Below are 17,642 nucleotides of genomic sequence, written 5' to 3'. Positions count from 1 at the left end.
AAAAGATACACAGAAAGCATATTTTTAAAATGACAGAAAATAAAGGTAGATAAAAGACTCTTGCCTGAGGAACCTCAGAAAATAAGGAGAAAAGGCCTTATAAGGTGTGTGGGTCTAAACATTTGGGGAACATGAACTTAGAGCTTTCCTGTGAAGGTTGTACGCTGACTATAGATGGAATGTTGTAACTAAGAAAGGTCCCTTGACACTGATGAGAAAGAGCCTGAGAAATACAGTTGGATGATGGAGGAGAGGCATCCTGCCGCCAGCCAAGAGTTTGTCCATTTAAGTGTATCTCTTGAGGTAGAGGTTTATTCCTAATGTGGAGACGTGTACATCAGATTTTCAAAATTGATAACACCAGTTATTAAGAGTAAAGAAAGTTTTGGAGGACTTCCCTGGTGGTCCAGTGGTTAAGACTCATGCTTCCACTGCAGGGGGCACAGGTTCGATCCCTGATTGGGGAACTAAGATCCCACAGGCTGTGTGGTGCAGCCAAAAAAAAAAAAGAGTAAAGAAAGTTTTAAATAATTTCTCTCTTTCTTACTCCATGAGGTATTGTTTGTTTACTTGCTCTCTGAAGTATTGCTCACTAAGCAAGTTTTGAAGCTCAGTTGTATTTTTTTTTTAAGGAACATATTTGTTTTTTAAAAGATAAAAAGTGTCCATATTATATATAGTACAGGAAACTCTCTGTTGGAAATCTGTATTTAGCCTTACATTATGTGACTTTTGTCAATTTTATTTTTTTAATCTTTTTTTTTTTTTTTTGCTTCCTAACAAGTAAAAAGTATATTTAAAAATATGCAAAGTTCACTTTTTATGAACTCGATACTCAAGTCTGTTGTGTTGATCCCACAACATACCCATGAGGCTAAGAATTCCATGCTGGCATTTCAAATGGGAGTGAAGCAGCATACTAAACTACTTTCAGCAAGCCTAGTGTCAAATGATGAAAAAATATTTTTTTAATTTATCATGAGTCCATTGGAGTACCAACATGTCTGACTTTTACATTTAGTATTGAAGAGGAAATCAACAAGAAAGGAACGATTATTAGGTTTTGATTAGACATCAGACCCTCCACTACCCTACTATTTTTGTTTTCCTTTGTAGAAAGCTATGTGCAGATGTGCAGCCACATCTGCAAGTTTGCATTCATATCTGTTGGATGAAGTGTTTTGGTAGTAAGGATGCAGCAAGAAAGGGCTGGAAACTTTGTAAGAGAGGGAATCAATCAGAAGGAATGAAGTGTAAAAGGGGTTATAGGCCCTGCAGAAAGTGAATTCCAAACCCTGGAAGCCAGAAAGAGCAATGAAAACAAACAAATGAAAAAGGTTGACGGATGAGACTTGATAAGTGCAAGGGAAGTTTAGTATTTGGAAGCTTCATTACAACCACTGCCTACTCTTTTCCCACATATCCAACAGAAGTGCTTTGCTTTTCCCTGAGGAATATATTATTTTATTTTTATGTTTTAATTTATTAAATTTTTTTTTTTCTTTTTGGCTGTGCTGCGCTGCATGTGGGATCTTAATTCCCCCACCAGTGATTGAAACTGTGCCCCATGCAGTGGAAGCGCAGAGTCTTAACCACTGGACCACCAGGGAAGTCTCTCCTTTTTTTTTTGTTCTTTTTGTTATTATTTTAATTCATGACATTTTGAAGTAAGCATTGTACAGAAAAGTTACATTATATATGTATTATTTTTTAAAAAGATAAAAATTGTTCCTTCAAATATAGTATACATAGATCTAACATTAGCAAAGAAGTTCAAAGGAGAGATCAAAGCAATGCCAGTTGTTTAAGATATTAAGACATTTAAAAAGAAGCAAAAATATAAGAGTAATTTAAGCAGTTCAAAAGTAAAATTTAGGGGCTTCCCTGGTGGCGCAGTGGTTGAGAATCTGCCTGCTAATGCAGGGGACGCAGGCTAGAGCCCTGGTCTGGGAAGATCCCACATGCCACAGAGCGGCTGGGCCCATGAGCCACAATTACTGAGCCTGCGCGTCTGGAGCCTGTGCTCCGCAACAAGAGAGGCCGCGATAATGAGAGGCCCGCGCACTGCGATGAGGAGTGGCCCCCGCTTGCCACAACTAGAGAAAGCCCTCGCCCAGAAACGAAGACCCAACACAACCATAAATAATAAATTAAAAAAAAAAAATTGGAAAATTAAAAAAAAAAAAAAAAGTAAAATTTAGGGCTTCCCTGGTGGCACAGTGGTTAAGAATCTGCCTGCCAATGCAGGGGACAAGGGTTCGAGCCCTGGTCCAGGAAGATCCCACATGCCGCGGAGCAACTAAGCCCGTGCACCACAACTACTGAGCCTGTGCTCTAGAGCCTGCGAGCCACAACTACTGAGCCCACGTGCCACAACTACTGAAGCCCGCGCGCCTAAAGCCCATGCTCCGCAACAAGAGAAGCCACCGCAATGAGAAGCCCCCGCAACACACCGAAGAGTATCCCCCGCTCGCTGCAACTAGAGAAAGCCTGCACACAGCAACGAAGACCCAACGCAGCCAAAAAATAAAAATAAAATAAAAAAAGTAAAATTTAATATGAGAAGTATACATTTTTAGAAGATCATAATCAAAGAAAATTGGAAGTGAACACTTATGAAAATTTTCTGAATGTTTTAGATAAATGTTTAGTCAATAAATATGTATAAAATGGGCCCAGGATTCAGATCTCCCCTCCTGTTTCTTAAGTTATATATTTGTGTTTAAACAAACCTTGCCTCTAATAAATGTATCATACTCATGTTTCATTAAAGTAACTTTTAAAGAATTATAAAATGAAAGTTATATTAAAACAAGCATATGTACATGTATTACTAATGAAAAATATTTAAAAGTTTTCAGCAAAATTGAATAACCTCTATAAATCAGTTTGGTACATTTGTTAACATAAAAACTTGTCTTCAATTTAAAAAAATTTTTTTTAGGAGATCACAATTTTTTAGTCCATTTATAAACTGCTTTTTAATGGGCAGCTGCAAAAGCTTTCCACTGCATTGTCCTTTTTTTATGTAGTAAGACTGTCAGCAACTTTAGACATTTATGATCAGACATTCTGATTTTTACTATACTCATTTAATACATGTAACTTGTTATTTAGAATGCAGACTTGCCCTTTAAAAGCATTCCCAAGTGAATATATCCACAGTTTTCATGTTGTAAAAAATATATATAAATGATTTCTTATTTTGAGGCAATTGATAAAACTACTTTGCAAAAGAAATTTGGTAGAATATAACCTTTTAACAAAGGAAAGTTTCTGAACTTGAGGATGTCACAAAATATAAAGGTTAGGTGGAAATAACTGTGATTATATATCCTAAGCACATTTTTACCTACTAATGAAAAAATCCCAAATAAAATGTATATAAACTCAAAATTATCCTTGAGAATCAATGTGTTTTAAACAAAATTCAGTATGTAAATGGTTGTATTTTCTTCTTTAATCTAGGAAGTAACAACTTTCTCTAATCATTTGGGAATATAACTTTGTATCTTTGATTCTCACCTTGTATTTGTATACCACTTAACAGTGTTCAAAGCCATCTCATATACATATTTAATTTTACCATTATATAACATTGTTCAGTTGAAATATCATCCTCATCTTTCAGATGTGGAAACTAAGAGATATTCATTCTATCAATCATTATACAATATATTAACTGACTTTTATATGCCAGACTCTGGAGATACAAACGTAACAAGAACCATCATCCTTGGCTCCGAAGATTTGGCAGCAATGACCATGGAGTATGAGCATTGCAAAAATGGCGGTGTGTATGAGATGTGTTGGGAATACATAGGAAAGAAAATAAATTGAAACTTGGATAAAGAACGGCATCTTAGAGATGAAGGCTGAGCCAAGTATCATGAATAGATATTAGACAGGCAAAGAGGAACAGTGAAAGGATAAGAAGTTTTCTTACAGAAGCAGCAGCCTGAGCAGAGGCACCAAAGGCAGAGGATATTGCCTATTCTGGGAACAGCTAAAGGGGTCCACTTTAGGTTGGGATGGGAGAGAGGAGAAGAAATGGTGAAGGATGGGGTAGGAAAGATATCCAAAGACTAGATTATAAAAGGACCTTGTACACTATGCTAATGGACTTCATACTGAAGGGTGTGGAGAACCAGGAAAACTCATCAGACTTGATTCTTTGAAGAAAACACTATGGTTTTGGAGAACAGGCAAGATTGTATGGTAGTGAGTCTTTTCAGGTGACTATTATAATAAACCAGATACAAAAACGATAAGGGTCCAAAGTAAGGGAGCAATAATGGGAATAGAAAGAAAAAGACCATTTGAGTTTACTTGAGACATTAAACAATTGTTTAATTTTAGACTAAATTGCTAAAATTTATAGTGTAAATAAGTCAAAATGAAAAAGACATGTGAACACCTAGTTCAGATGTGCAGTCACTTGTTAAATACAACATGCCAGTGGGATTTTAGAAAGAATGATTGTATAAGAATAGCCAAAAAAGTTTTAAATTAAATACAGAAAATAGGAGGCTTGTATTATAAGATATTAAAATACTCTAAAACTGTCATGATAAAACATTATGACTCTGATACAGAAAGAGTCAGATCAGTGAGATAGTCCTCCAAAACAACAATAAATGTGGGTATGTCTAAAAGCATCATAAAGCAAAATTAAAAAGCAAACAAACAGGAAAAATACATTCACCATATGCAAAAGATAATGGATTTATTCATAACTTTAATGAATAAGGGGCTCTTGGAATTACACAAAAATGGATAGTACACTGACAAAGGATATAAACTTCTCCAAATATAAACAAGTGGGCAATAAGCGCATGCTTACTGAATAAAGTCCAAATTTATTCTTACACAGAAAAATAAAAATTAAGACAAAGATACGCCATTTTTACACATCGAGTTACAGAATAGTAAAAATAACTCCAATCAGTATGTGAGGAAATAGTCACTTTCATATATTCCTCATGAAAGTGAACACAGGACAGCGAACTGCAACCTCTTTCTGGAGAGCAAGTTTGGCAAAATGCATCTGAGCCTTAAGGATGTACTTTGACTAACACAACATTGTAAATCAACTATACTCCAATAAAGAAAACAAACAAAAAAAAAGAATGTGATTTGACTCAGCAATTCCAGATACAGGAACCTATACTAAGGAAACATAAATATGTGAAGAAATTTAGTGTCTTTGCCTGTGTGACCCCCACCTCATGCAGACCCTGAAACAAAGCTTTGTGGGTGAGTCCTTTATTGGAGCATTACCCCAGGGAGCAGGAGAGAGGACAGGAGAGCAAAGGAAGGAAAGCAGAGCCAGCACAAGGCTGCATTATTGATTCAGTCACTATTATGAGCAAGAGGTTGTCTGATACCACATAGACCATCTGGGAAGCCATATGAAATATGTCTCAGGCTTTCCATCCAAAGGTACATTTATGCACCTGGTCCCATCTCTCATCAGGCAAGGTCCATCCCACAGGGAGTCAGCCCTACCACTTTCCAGGTTGCACTTGAACAGCTCCTGCCTATCCCCCACCCTCTCAGTCAGCTGAGGGTCATTCTACCTGGGCCTGTGGTGAGATGCTCTCAGGTTGCACCTGTTTGAAACTGATCAATGCCCTTGAATTGTCTGGAATATGAGGCTGAGAGGACCTGATGTAGTGCATAGGAGACATCCAACGAGGTCCATCTCTTGCAACACTGAGGTCAGCTTGTGTCTTCCATTACATACATCTCCCCTACTATGATATGGGGGCTTCATTTTGGGTGAGGATAAGTTGCCCTCCCTGCTTCTCTGAAAGAGGAGAAATACAAGTCAAATTTGCTAGAAACCCCTGCAAAGCGAAGGACAGCTGCAGTCTCTCCAAAGACTTAATAAAAGAAGATGAGTGAAAAATGAGCAAACAAAAGCAAAACAAAAGTAAAACACCTTAGGATCTCCACTGCTGCTGCTGGTCCTGAGATTGTGATTGCTATTTATCATTTCCCTTCTTCACTACCAGCTCAAAATTTCCCTAATCCATAGCCAGCACTTGGCGCTCAGAGTGGAAAGAGATCTAATGTAATCAACCTGCCAAAAACTGGTTGGCTTATCTCCTCAAGGAATGATGCTATATCACCTGTTGATCTTTGCTGCTGGCAGCTTGGTCATTCAGCAGTGGCCGTAGTGAGGTCAATACCGATGAAAGGGAGGCTGTTTTGTTGGGTTCACACATAGTCTCTGCCACTGCCCCTATAGTCACTGCATTCCTAAGCATTAGCACAGCTTAGGAGGGAGTCAAGTTGATATCCACAGGATAAGTCACCCTATTCTTTATGGTGGATGTGCTATGTAGGGCACTGATGTCAGACACATATCCCCATGCTTTGTGCCCAGTGTGATAGGTCCAATCATATGCCTCTTTCACAGATTTACTTGTCGTCAATTTTCTAAACTTGTTCTTTTTAGATCACTGGAAAACCAGCCTAACCATTTGCCACTGCCTAGGGCTCCATATATGTCCTTACCTTAGGTCACTTTTCCTTCCATTAGAATTGAACAGCCAAGTGTACTTCTCATAGTCTTCCCACTGGGAGAATTTTCCTGCACCAGTGTCATTTAGGCTATCACTCAGTGGTGCTATAACACAGCATCTGTTCATTTTTAGCTAACATCAAAATATTGTACTGACCTATCTGTGAACCAGTCTCAATTACTTTCCTCCTCCTCTTCTATAGTTGGTCTATAGAGAAGACCCTCCACACCCTTGAGGCAATAGGTTTGAAATGATGAAGAGGTATAGGTGCAACAGAGTGGTTGACGTAGGGCCACATGTTCATATCTTTACTTGAAGAGGATATCCTAACATGCCCCAGATCAATGAGCCCCTACAAAATTTATGAATGTAGCAGGGTCTTGAATTTTTGTGGGTTTTATTATCCAACCCTGGACAGCCATGGATCTTTCTAGGGAATCAGCTCCTCACTAAGTTCAATTAGTGTGATGGCATGTATACAGTAGATTAACTAGTAACCTAACCTCAGAAATCTTATAGTGTCAATTCAGCTGCATTCTATTCGTAGAAGAAGTCTCAAACCTGCCTAGATTCAAACTCCCACCTCTTGATAGGAGAGGGCCAAGTTTCTATAACAACATGTGGGATAAGAGATAATGTTTTGGTCATCTTTGGAAAATATAATCTGTTACATGCATTCTCTGGACTCACATGATAAATACATTTTTTCTATTTCCTCCTCTATGAATGACTTTTGACTACTTTATTAATACCATTCCAAGGAAATTCTGGCAAATATAGTCATCTCATTTCCTTTAGGATAAGTGTCAAGGAGCCATCCCAGGAGATTATTAAGACCAGCTCCAGATATACCTGACAAGACTTGTAATTCTGAGTTATGGGTTATGGATGTGTACCCTTATGTCAAAAATTCTCCCCAAACCAGATTTTTATTTCAACAACTCTATTATCCAGGCTTATGAGCCATTTCTACATGTTGTCCTGAATTCTGCTAATATATATTATTCAGGTCCTGCAATTTCTTGGTGTTTAAGCTATTTCTCCCAAGATCAGGAACTGTACATGATAGCCACTCAGAGATTTGACCCCGGTTATTGTCCTGTAGGCAATGAAGCATTTCAAGGGCAGGTCTTGCATCATCTTCTAAGGCCCCAGCCTCAGGTGAGGTCATTGCAGGTTTTCCCTGCAAGGGAAGAGTCTGCTCTTCCGGCTGTTTTAGCAAAATGGCAGGTTTAGGAGAATATGAGGTTTTGTGAATCTCTGGCATTTCCATCCAGATGTTCTCATTTTAGTTCTTAGCTCCAACCCTTAACCTATATGGGCCCTGATTCTGCTGTAGAAGATTTGTCTAGATGCTGCCTCATAATCTTACTTAAACTCTGCCACCCTTACAATTGTATCCTGAGCCTGACTTTTAGCCCAGAGGACCCTGTAGCTGAAGGAGATGAGACTCTCCTGCAAAGCTGCCATCTCTGAGTTTCACAGTTTGCTAGAGCTGATGATTGGCTATAATGAGGCTTCATGTTTTTGAAGGTTTCTAGCATAGTTAACAAAAACTAGCCTATTCCACAATCCTTATAATTATAATAGCTATAGTTATAATTGTCCCCATACTACTCAGTTGTTTCACCTTCTACCTATACCTCATCTCAATCAATCAAAGGAGAAAGCCTTAGTAATTGTGATGCTGTTGCATAACAGGGATTCTATCATCTGTGTGTGTGTGTGTGTGTGTGTGTGTGTGTCTGTGTGTGTGTGCGCTCATTAAGGTCTGACCAATGAATAATCCAACTCCAAAATCCTATTGTGAAGATCTGATTTCTAAGGTCATTCCTGATACCATCTTTCTTTTCTTTTTTTTTTTAAGATTTTTTTCATGTGGACAATTTTTAAAGTCTTTATTGAATTTGTTACATTATTACTTGTTTTATGTTTTGGTTTTTTGGTCCCAAGGCATGTGGGATCTTAGCTCCCTGACCAGGGATTGAACCCGCACCCCCTACATTGGAAGGCAAAATCTTAACCACTGGATCACCAGGGAAGTCCCCCTGATACCATCTTTCTTGATTTGTTTTCCCCACAGAGCAAAACCTAAAACAAAGGCTTATGTATATGTGCTTTATTTGGAAAAGTTTGGATAAAAGAAGTAAAAAAGAGAAAGAGGAAAATCACTGTGGACAGCTGGTTGCTAAGTCCTGTAGGACCATCTGAGAAACCTTATGAAATTCATATTAGGTCTGTCCATCCTGGGATAGAAAAGTGATATGCATATATCCACCAGTTTTCATTCCTATTGGTTAAAATTTCATCCATTGAGGTGTGGGCACCAAGGTGTTCCTTGGAATCCCATGACTTAGAGTCAATGGAGAGTTCCTGGGATGGGACATGAAAGGTTCATCACAGATAACCAAGGCAAGATGCTATCTTGTTGCATCTGTATGAAGCTGGTCAGAGTCTGTACCAGAGTGGTTGTCTCAGAAGTGTCTGAAGTAAAGACAGGTAAGAATGAAAGGATCTAAAGGAGTGCTTAAGAGGTGTCCAAGACTATAGTCATAAGAACATTTATCACATCATTAAACAAGTGAAAGAATGTGAATTCCCATCAAGTTAGGATTTGTTAGATAAACTGTGGTATATCAGGCGGAGTCAAGACGGCAGTGTGGGAAGACACAGAGCAGGGGACGCTGCTGGCTGCTGGTGGGGGACTCTGATGCCCAAGGAGACAGGAGGAACCCCAAAGTGAGCCAGTAGGATGTAGGGGGACTGAGGGGGGAGCAGAAGTGGAGGCCAGACAGGATCAGCATCCTTGAGGCTGGGGAGATCAGGAGAGGAGGGACTCTGCAAGGGACTCTCTGGGAAGAGTGGAAGAGGAGCAGAGAGCGATTGTCTGGCCCACTCAGGCAGGGGAGCCTGCTGAGCTCCCAATCCGGTACCCCCCCTCCAAAGCCCCATCCAGGCCACATGAGTGCTGGGGGCATAGGAGGGAGGCTGAGGAGATCAGGAGTGGCAGGCGGGAGGGGCCCTCTGGGAGGAGAAGGAGAGGAGCAAGGGAGATTGCCCTACCCACTTGGGCGTGGGGAGCCTGCTGAGCTCCCAGGCCAATCCCCTGCCCTCCAAAGCCCCCTCCAGGTCACATGGGTCCTTGGGGGCATAGGAAGGAGGCTGAGGGGAGAACAGAAGAGGCAGGAGGGAGGAGCCATCCAGGAGGAGCGAGGGAGTGGAGAGCATTTGCCCCACCCACTCGGGCACAGGGAAGCTGCTGAGGTCCCAGGCCGATCCCCTGCCCTCCAGAGCCCCCTCCAGGCTGCGTGGGTCATTGGGGGCATAGTAGAGAGGCTGGGGAGATCAGGAGAGGGAGGGGGGAGGGGCCCTCCCAGACCAGAGGAGCAGGAGAGGAGAGGGGGGCGTTTGCCCCACCCACTTGAGCCCAGGAAACCTGCTGGGCTCCCAGGTGAGGTCCCCTGTCCTCTGAGACCAGGGGTGAGGGGCACGACTGAGCCCCTTCTGTTCCTTGAGCATAAGCCCTACCCCCCACAGACCCCAGGGCCTTTTCCAGCCCTGTGGGTCCTGAGCATTGGCCCCACCCACCACCCAAACCTCACCCTTGCTTAGGCCCCACTCTCCACAGCCAAGGCCTTCCCCCCCTCCTTTTTTTTTTTTTTTCTTCTCCTTCCTCCTCTTTTTTCTATTGTGGTACTGATGTACCTCCTGGTTGTTGATTCATCTATATTTTTATTTTTACATTCTTTCTAACATATCTGTTAGCTTCCTAGTCTAATTTTATTTTTTACTTTGTTATTGTTCTTTCTTTTTTTTTTTTCGCTGCCCCACATGGCTTGTTGGATCTTGGTTCTCGAGCCCAAGTCAGGCCAAAGCTCCAGCAGTGGGAGTTCCGAGTCTGAACCACTGGACTAACAGAGAACCTCAGACCCCAGGGAATATTCATCAGAGTGAGGTCTCACGGAGTTCCTCATCTCAGCACCAAGACCCAGCTCTACCTAATAGCCTACAAACTCCAGGGTTGGAAGCCTCAGGCCAAACAACCAGTAAGACAGAAACACAATCCCACTCATACAAAAAAAAATGAGATGGCAAAAAAAAATGTCACAGATGAAGGAAGAAGGTAAAACCTATAAGACCAAATAAATGAAGAGGAAATAGGCAATCTACCTGAAAAAGAATTCAGAGTAATGATAGTAAAGATGATCCAGAATCTTGGAAATAGAATGGAAGCACGGATTGAGAAACTACAAGAAATGATTAACAAAGATCTAGAAGAAGTAAAGAACAAACAAACAGAGATGAACGACACAATAACTGAAATGAAAAATATACTAGAAGGAATCAGTAACTGAATAACTGAAGCAGAAGAACGAATAAGTGAGCTGGAAGACAAAATGGTGGAAATAACTGCTGAGAAGCAGAATAAAGAAAAGAGAATGAAAAGAATTGAAGACAACCTCAGAAACCTCTGGGACAACACTAAATGCACCAACATTCGAATTATAGGGGTCACAGAAGAAGAACAGAAAAAGAGAGGGTCTGAGAAAATATTTGAAGAGATTATAGTTGAAAACTTCCCTAACATGGGAAAGGAAATAGTCACCCAATTCCAGGAAGCACAGAAAGTCCCATACAAGATAAACCCTAGGAAAAACACACCAAGACACACATTAATCAAACTAACAAAAATTAAATTCAAAGAAAAAATATTAAAAGCAGCAAGGGAGGGCTTCCCTGGTGGTGCAGTGGTTGAGAATCTGCCTGCCAATGCAGGGGACACGGGTTCGAGCCCTGGTCTGGGAAGATCCCACATGCCGCGGAGCAACTAGGCCCGTGAGCCACAACTACTGAGCCTGTGCGTCTGGAGCTTGTGCTCCACAATAAGAGAGGCTGCGATAGTGAGAGGCCCATGCACCGTGATGAAGAGTGGCCCCCACTTGCCACAACTAGAGAAAGCCCTCGCACAGAAACGATGAAGACCCAACACAGCCAAAAATAAATAAATAAATAAATATTTAAAAAAAAAAAAAAAAGCAGCAAGGGAAAAACAAAAACTTACATACAAAGGAATCCTCATAAGGTTATCAGCTAATTTTTCGGTGGAAACTCTGCAGTCCAGAAGGGAGTGGCAGGACATATTCAAAGTGATGAAAGGGAAAAACCTACAACCAAGATTACTCTACCCAGCAAGGATCTCATTCAGATTCGATGGAGAAGTCAAAAGCTTTTCAGACAAGCAAAAGCTAAGAGAATTCAGCACCACCAAACCAGCTTTACAATAAATGCTAAGAAACTTCTCTAAGTGGGAAACACAAGAGAAGAAAAAGACCCACGGGGGCAGAGTCAAGATGGCATACTAGGAGGACATGGAATTCGCGTCTCTGCACAACTAGGGCACCTCAAGCACTGGTGGCAGATCATGGACACCTAAGGGGATGGGAGGAACACCCAGCGACCAGGTAGGATGTGGGGCATGGGGGGAGTGACGGGGAAGGATAAGTGGAGGTGGGACTGGCGCCCTTGAGGGGTGCCTGGGGGAGGGGAAGGGATCCCAACACCCAAAGGGGGAAATTGGGGAACCATTGGGAAGGCAGAGGATCAAAAGGGAGCATGGCCAGGTTTCCCCTGCCCACTTTGGCCACAGGAAGCTGCTGAGATCCTGGGCCTGATCCTCTGCCCACCGAGGCCCCCTCCAGCCACGTGAGTCTTGAGGGAGTGGGAGGGAGGGAAGGGAGAGCAAAAGTAAAGGTCTGATCTCCAGGACTAGCACCCCTGAGAGGTGGCTGGGGGAGGGGAGGAGTTCCTACACCCAGCGGGACCCAACCATGTTAGGGGTCCAGCAGGGACGGGGGAGACCCTGGGGGAGACAGTGTTGGGGGGCATGAAGGAACAGAAGGGGATGTGGCCAGTGACTTTCCTGTTCAGTTAGGCACCAGGGAGCCTGTTGGGCTCCCAGGCCTAATCCTCTGCCCTCAGAGCCTCCCTCCTGCCGTGCAGAGCCCAAGCCGCGTGCCTACACCCCCACCCAGGGTCCTACCTCTACACTCAGAGATCCCCTCCAACACGCTGGGCCTAAACCCCACCCACACACCCTCATCCAGAGCCCTACCTCCAAACTCCGGAACTCCACACTCCAGAGGCCCTACTTTGGACGTGCTACCTCTCTGCTTCCGTGCAGGTCCTAAGAAGAAGCCCTGCCCCACGCTTGAATGTCACCCTGCCTAGGTCCCACCACCAGAGCCTTTTCTGGTTACGTGGATCCTTAGCCTAGACCCCACCCCACGCTCAAACATCACCTTCCCCACCTGCCTAGGTCCCATCCAACACTAAACCCACCCGTGCCTAAGTTCCACGCCCACCTAAACTCTGCCACCATAGCCAAGGCTTTTTGTTTTCTTTGTTCCATTTTTAGATTGGGGTTCTGTTTTACCTTGTTGATTCATTGTTGTTGATTCTTTTATATTTTTATTTTGCCTAATAAATCTTTTATTTTTCTAATTTTATTTTATTTTTTATACTTTGTTATTGTTCTCTCCTTTTGGCTTGTTTCCCACTTTTTTTTTTCTTTATTCTGTTGGGGTCTTATTTTACTTTGTTGCAGTTGTTTCAATTATAGTTTTATTTTTCCTAATATATAGTTTATCCTTCTAATTTATTTTGTTTTTTATTGTTTGATATTGTACTGCTACTTTTTCTCTTTCTTTCTTTTTTTAAATTTATTATTAGATTTTTTAACCACACCATGAAGCTTGCAGGATCTTGGTTCCCAGATCAGAGGTTGGACTTGAGCTCCTGTGGTGGGAGCTCTGAGTCCAAACCACTGGACTAAAAGAGAACCTCATCCCCAGGAAATATTAAACAGAGTAAGGCCTCCCGGAGGTCCTCATCTCAGCACCAAGACCCGGCTCTATCGAAACGCCTGGAAACTCCAGTGCTGGACGTCTCGGGCCAAACAACCAGTAAGACAAGAATACAGTACCACTCATGAAAAAAGAAAAAACAAAATTGAAATGACAAAAAAATATGTTACAGACGAAGGGGCAAGGTATAAACCTACAAGACCAAATAAATGAAGACAAAATAGGCAAACTACCTGAAAAAGAATTCAGAGTAATGATAGTAAACATGATCCAAAATCCTGAAAACAGAATGGAGAAAATACAAGAAACATTTAAAAAGGATCTAGAAGAACTAAAGAGCAAATAAACAGTGATGAACAACACAGTTACTGAAATTAAAAATACTCTAGAAGGAATCAGTTGTAGAATAACTGAGGCAGAAGAATGGATAAGTGAGCTGGAAGATAAAATGGTGGAGATAACTGCCAGGGAGCAGAATAAAGAAAAAAGAATGAAAAGAATTGAGAACAGTCTCAGAGACCCCTGGGACAACATTAAACACACCAACATTCAAATTATGGGGGTCACAGAAGAAGAAGAGAAAAGGAAAGGGTCTGAGAAAATATTTGAAGAGATTCTAGTTGAAAACTTCCCTAGCAGGGGAAAAGAAATAGTCAATCAAGTCCAGGAAGTGCAGAGAGTACCACACATGATAAACCCAAAGAAAACATGCCGAGACACATATTAATCAAACTATCAAAAATTAAATACAAAGAAAAAATATTAAAAGCAACAAGGGAAAAACAACAAATTACACAAAAGGGAATCCCCATAAGGTGAACAGCTGATCTTTCAGCAGAAATTCTGCAGGCCAGAAGGGAGTGGCAGGACATATTTATAGTGATGAAAGGGAAAAACTACAACCAATATTACTCTACCCAGCAAGGATCTCATTCAGATTCGACAGAGAAATTAAAACCTTTACAGACAAGCAAAAGTTAACAGATTTCAGCACCCCCAAACCACCTTTACAACAAATGCTAAAGGAGCTTCTCGAGGCAGGAAAAACAAGAGAAGGAAAAGACCTACAAAAACAAACCCAAAACAATTTTAAAAATGGTAATAGGAACATATATATTGATAATTACCATAAATATAAATGGATTAAATGCTCCTACCAAACGAAAAACACTGGCTGAATGGATACAAAAACAAGACTGGTATATATGCTGCCTACAAGAGACCCACTTCAGACCTAGGAACACGTACAGACTGAAAGTGAGGGGATGGGAAAAGATATTCCATGCAAATGGAAATCAAAAGAAAACTGGAATAGCAATACTCGTAAAAGACAAAATAGACTTTAAAATAAAGACTGTTACAAGAAACAAAGAAGAACACTACATAATGATCAGGGGATCAATCCAAGAAGAAGATAAACAACTGTAAATATTTATGTACCCCACATAAGAGCACCTCAATACTTAAGGCAAATGCTAACAGCCATAAAAGGGGAAATTGACAGTAACACAATCATACTAGGGGACTTTAACAACCCACTTTCACCAATGCACAGACCATCCAAAATGAAAATAAATAAGGTAACACAAGCTTTAAATGACACATTAAACAACATGGACTTAAATGATATTTATAGAACATTCCATCCAAAAACAACAGAATATACTTTCTTCTCAAGTGCTCATGGAACATACTGCAGGATAGATCATATCTTGGGTCACAAATCAAACCTTGGTAAATTTAGAGAAAACTGAAATCATATCAAGTATCTTTACCGATGACAATGCTATGAGACTAGATATCAATTACAGGAAAAAAACTGTAAAAAATATAAACACATGGAAGGTCAAAAATTCCTAGAAACAAATGACAATGAAAACACAATGGCCCAAAACCTATGGGATGCAGCAAAAGCAGTTCTAACACGGAAGTTTATAGCAATACAATCCTACCTTAAGAAACAAGAAACATCTCAAATAAACAACCTAAACTTACACCAAAGCAATTAGAGAAAGAAGAACAAATAAACCCAAAGTTAGCAGAAGGAAAGAAATCATAAAGATCAGATCAGAAATAAATGAAAAAGAAATGAAGGAAACAATAGCAAAGATCAATAAAACTAAAAGCTGTTTTTTTGAGCAGATAAACAAAACGGATAAACCATTAGCCAGACTCATCAATTAAAAAAAAGGGAGAAGACTCAACAGAATTAAAACTGAAAAAAGAGAAGTAACAACTGACACTGCAGAAATACAAAGGATCATGAGAGGTTACTACAAGCAACTGTATGCCAATAAAATGGACAACCTGGAAGAAATGGACACATTCTTAGAAGAGCACAACCTCCCGAAACTAAACCAGGAAGAAATAGAAAATATAAACAGACAAATCACAAGCACTGAAATTGAGACTGTGATTAGAAATCTTCCAACAAACAAAAGCCCAGGACCAGATGGCTTCACAGGCGAATTCTATTGAACATTTAGAGAAGAGCTAACACCTATCCTTCTCAAACTCTTCCAAAATACTGCCGAGGGAGGAACACTCCCAAACTGATTCTACGAGACCACCATCACCCTGATACCAAAACCAGATAAAGATATCACAAAATAAGAAAATTATAGACCAATATCACTGATGAACATAGATGCAAAAATCCTGAACAAAATACTAGCAAACAGAATCCAACAACACATTAAAAGGATCATACAGCATGATCAAGTGGGGTTAATCCCAGAAATGTAAGGATTCTTCAATATACACAAATCAATCAATGTGATACACCACATTAACAAATTAAGGAATAAAAACCATATGATCATCTCAATAGACGCAGGAAATTCTTTTGACAAAATCCAACACCCACTTATGATAAAAACTCTCCAGAAAGTAGGCATAGAGGGAACCTACCTCAAAAAAATAAAGGCCATATATGACAAACCCACAGCTGACATCATTCTCAATGGTGAAAAACTGAAACCATTTCATCTAAGATCAGGAACAAGACAAGGTTGCCCACTCTCACCACTATTATTAAAAATAGTTTTAGAAGTTTTAGCCACAGCAATCAGAGAAAAAAAAAAGGAATCTAAATCAGAAAAGAAGAAGTAAAACTGTTTGCAGATGACATGATACTATACAGAGAGAATCCTAAAGATCCTACCAGAAAACTATTAGAGCTAATCATTGAATTTGGTAAAGTAGCAGGATACAAAATTAGTGCACAGAAATCTCTTGCATTCCTATACACCAATGATGAAAAATCTGAAAGAGAAATTAAGGAAACACTCCCATTTACCATTGCAACAAAAAGAATAAAATACCTATGAATAAACCTACATAAGGAGACAAAAGACCTGTATGCAGAAAACTATAAGACCCTGATGAAAGAAATTAAAGATGATACAAACAGATGGAGAGATATACCATGTTCTTGGATTGGAAGAATCAACATTGTGAAAGTGACTATACTACCCAAAGCAATCTACAGATTCAAAGCAATCCCTATCAAACTACCAATGGCAGTTTTCACAGAACTAGAACCAAAAATTTCACAATTTGTATGGAAACACAAAAGACCCTGAATAGCCAAAGCAATCTTGAGAAAGAAAAACGGAGCGGAAGGAATCAGGCTCCTGGACTTCAGACTATACTACAAAGCTACTGTAATCAAGACAGTGTGGTACTGGCACAAAAACAGAAATATAGATCAATGGAACAGGATAGAAAGCCCTGAGATAAACCCATGCCCATATGGTCACCATCTTTTTGATAAAGGAGGCAAGAATATACAATGGAGAAAAGACAACCTCTTCAATAAGTGGTGCTGGGAAAACTGGGCAGCTACATGTAAAAGAATGAAATTAGAACACTCCCTAACACCATATACAAAAATAAACTCAAAATGGATTTAATCCATTAAATGTACAGTAGTGTCTGACCTCAATGTAAGGCCAGACACTATAAAACGCTTAGAGGAAAACATAGGCAGAGCACTCTATGACATAAATCACAGCAAGATCCTTTCTGACCCACCTCCTAGAGAAATGGAAATAAAAACAAAAATGAACAAATGGGACCTAATGAAACTTAAACGCTTTTGCACAGCAAAGGAAATCATAAACAAGACCAAAAGACAACCCTCAGAATGGGAGAAAATATTTGCAAAGGAAGCGACAGACAAAGGATTAATATCCAAAATATACAAGCAGCTCATGCAGCTCAATATCAGAAAAACAAACGACCCAAT

The sequence above is a fragment of the Balaenoptera borealis genome (genome assembly GCF_965194805.1).
Source record: "Balaenoptera borealis genome assembly, chromosome: 6".
Taxonomy (NCBI): Eukaryota; Metazoa; Chordata; class Mammalia; order Artiodactyla; family Balaenopteridae; genus Balaenoptera; species Balaenoptera borealis.
The sequence above is the reverse complement of the archived record's forward strand: the minus strand, read 5'-3'. Positions refer to the sequence as shown.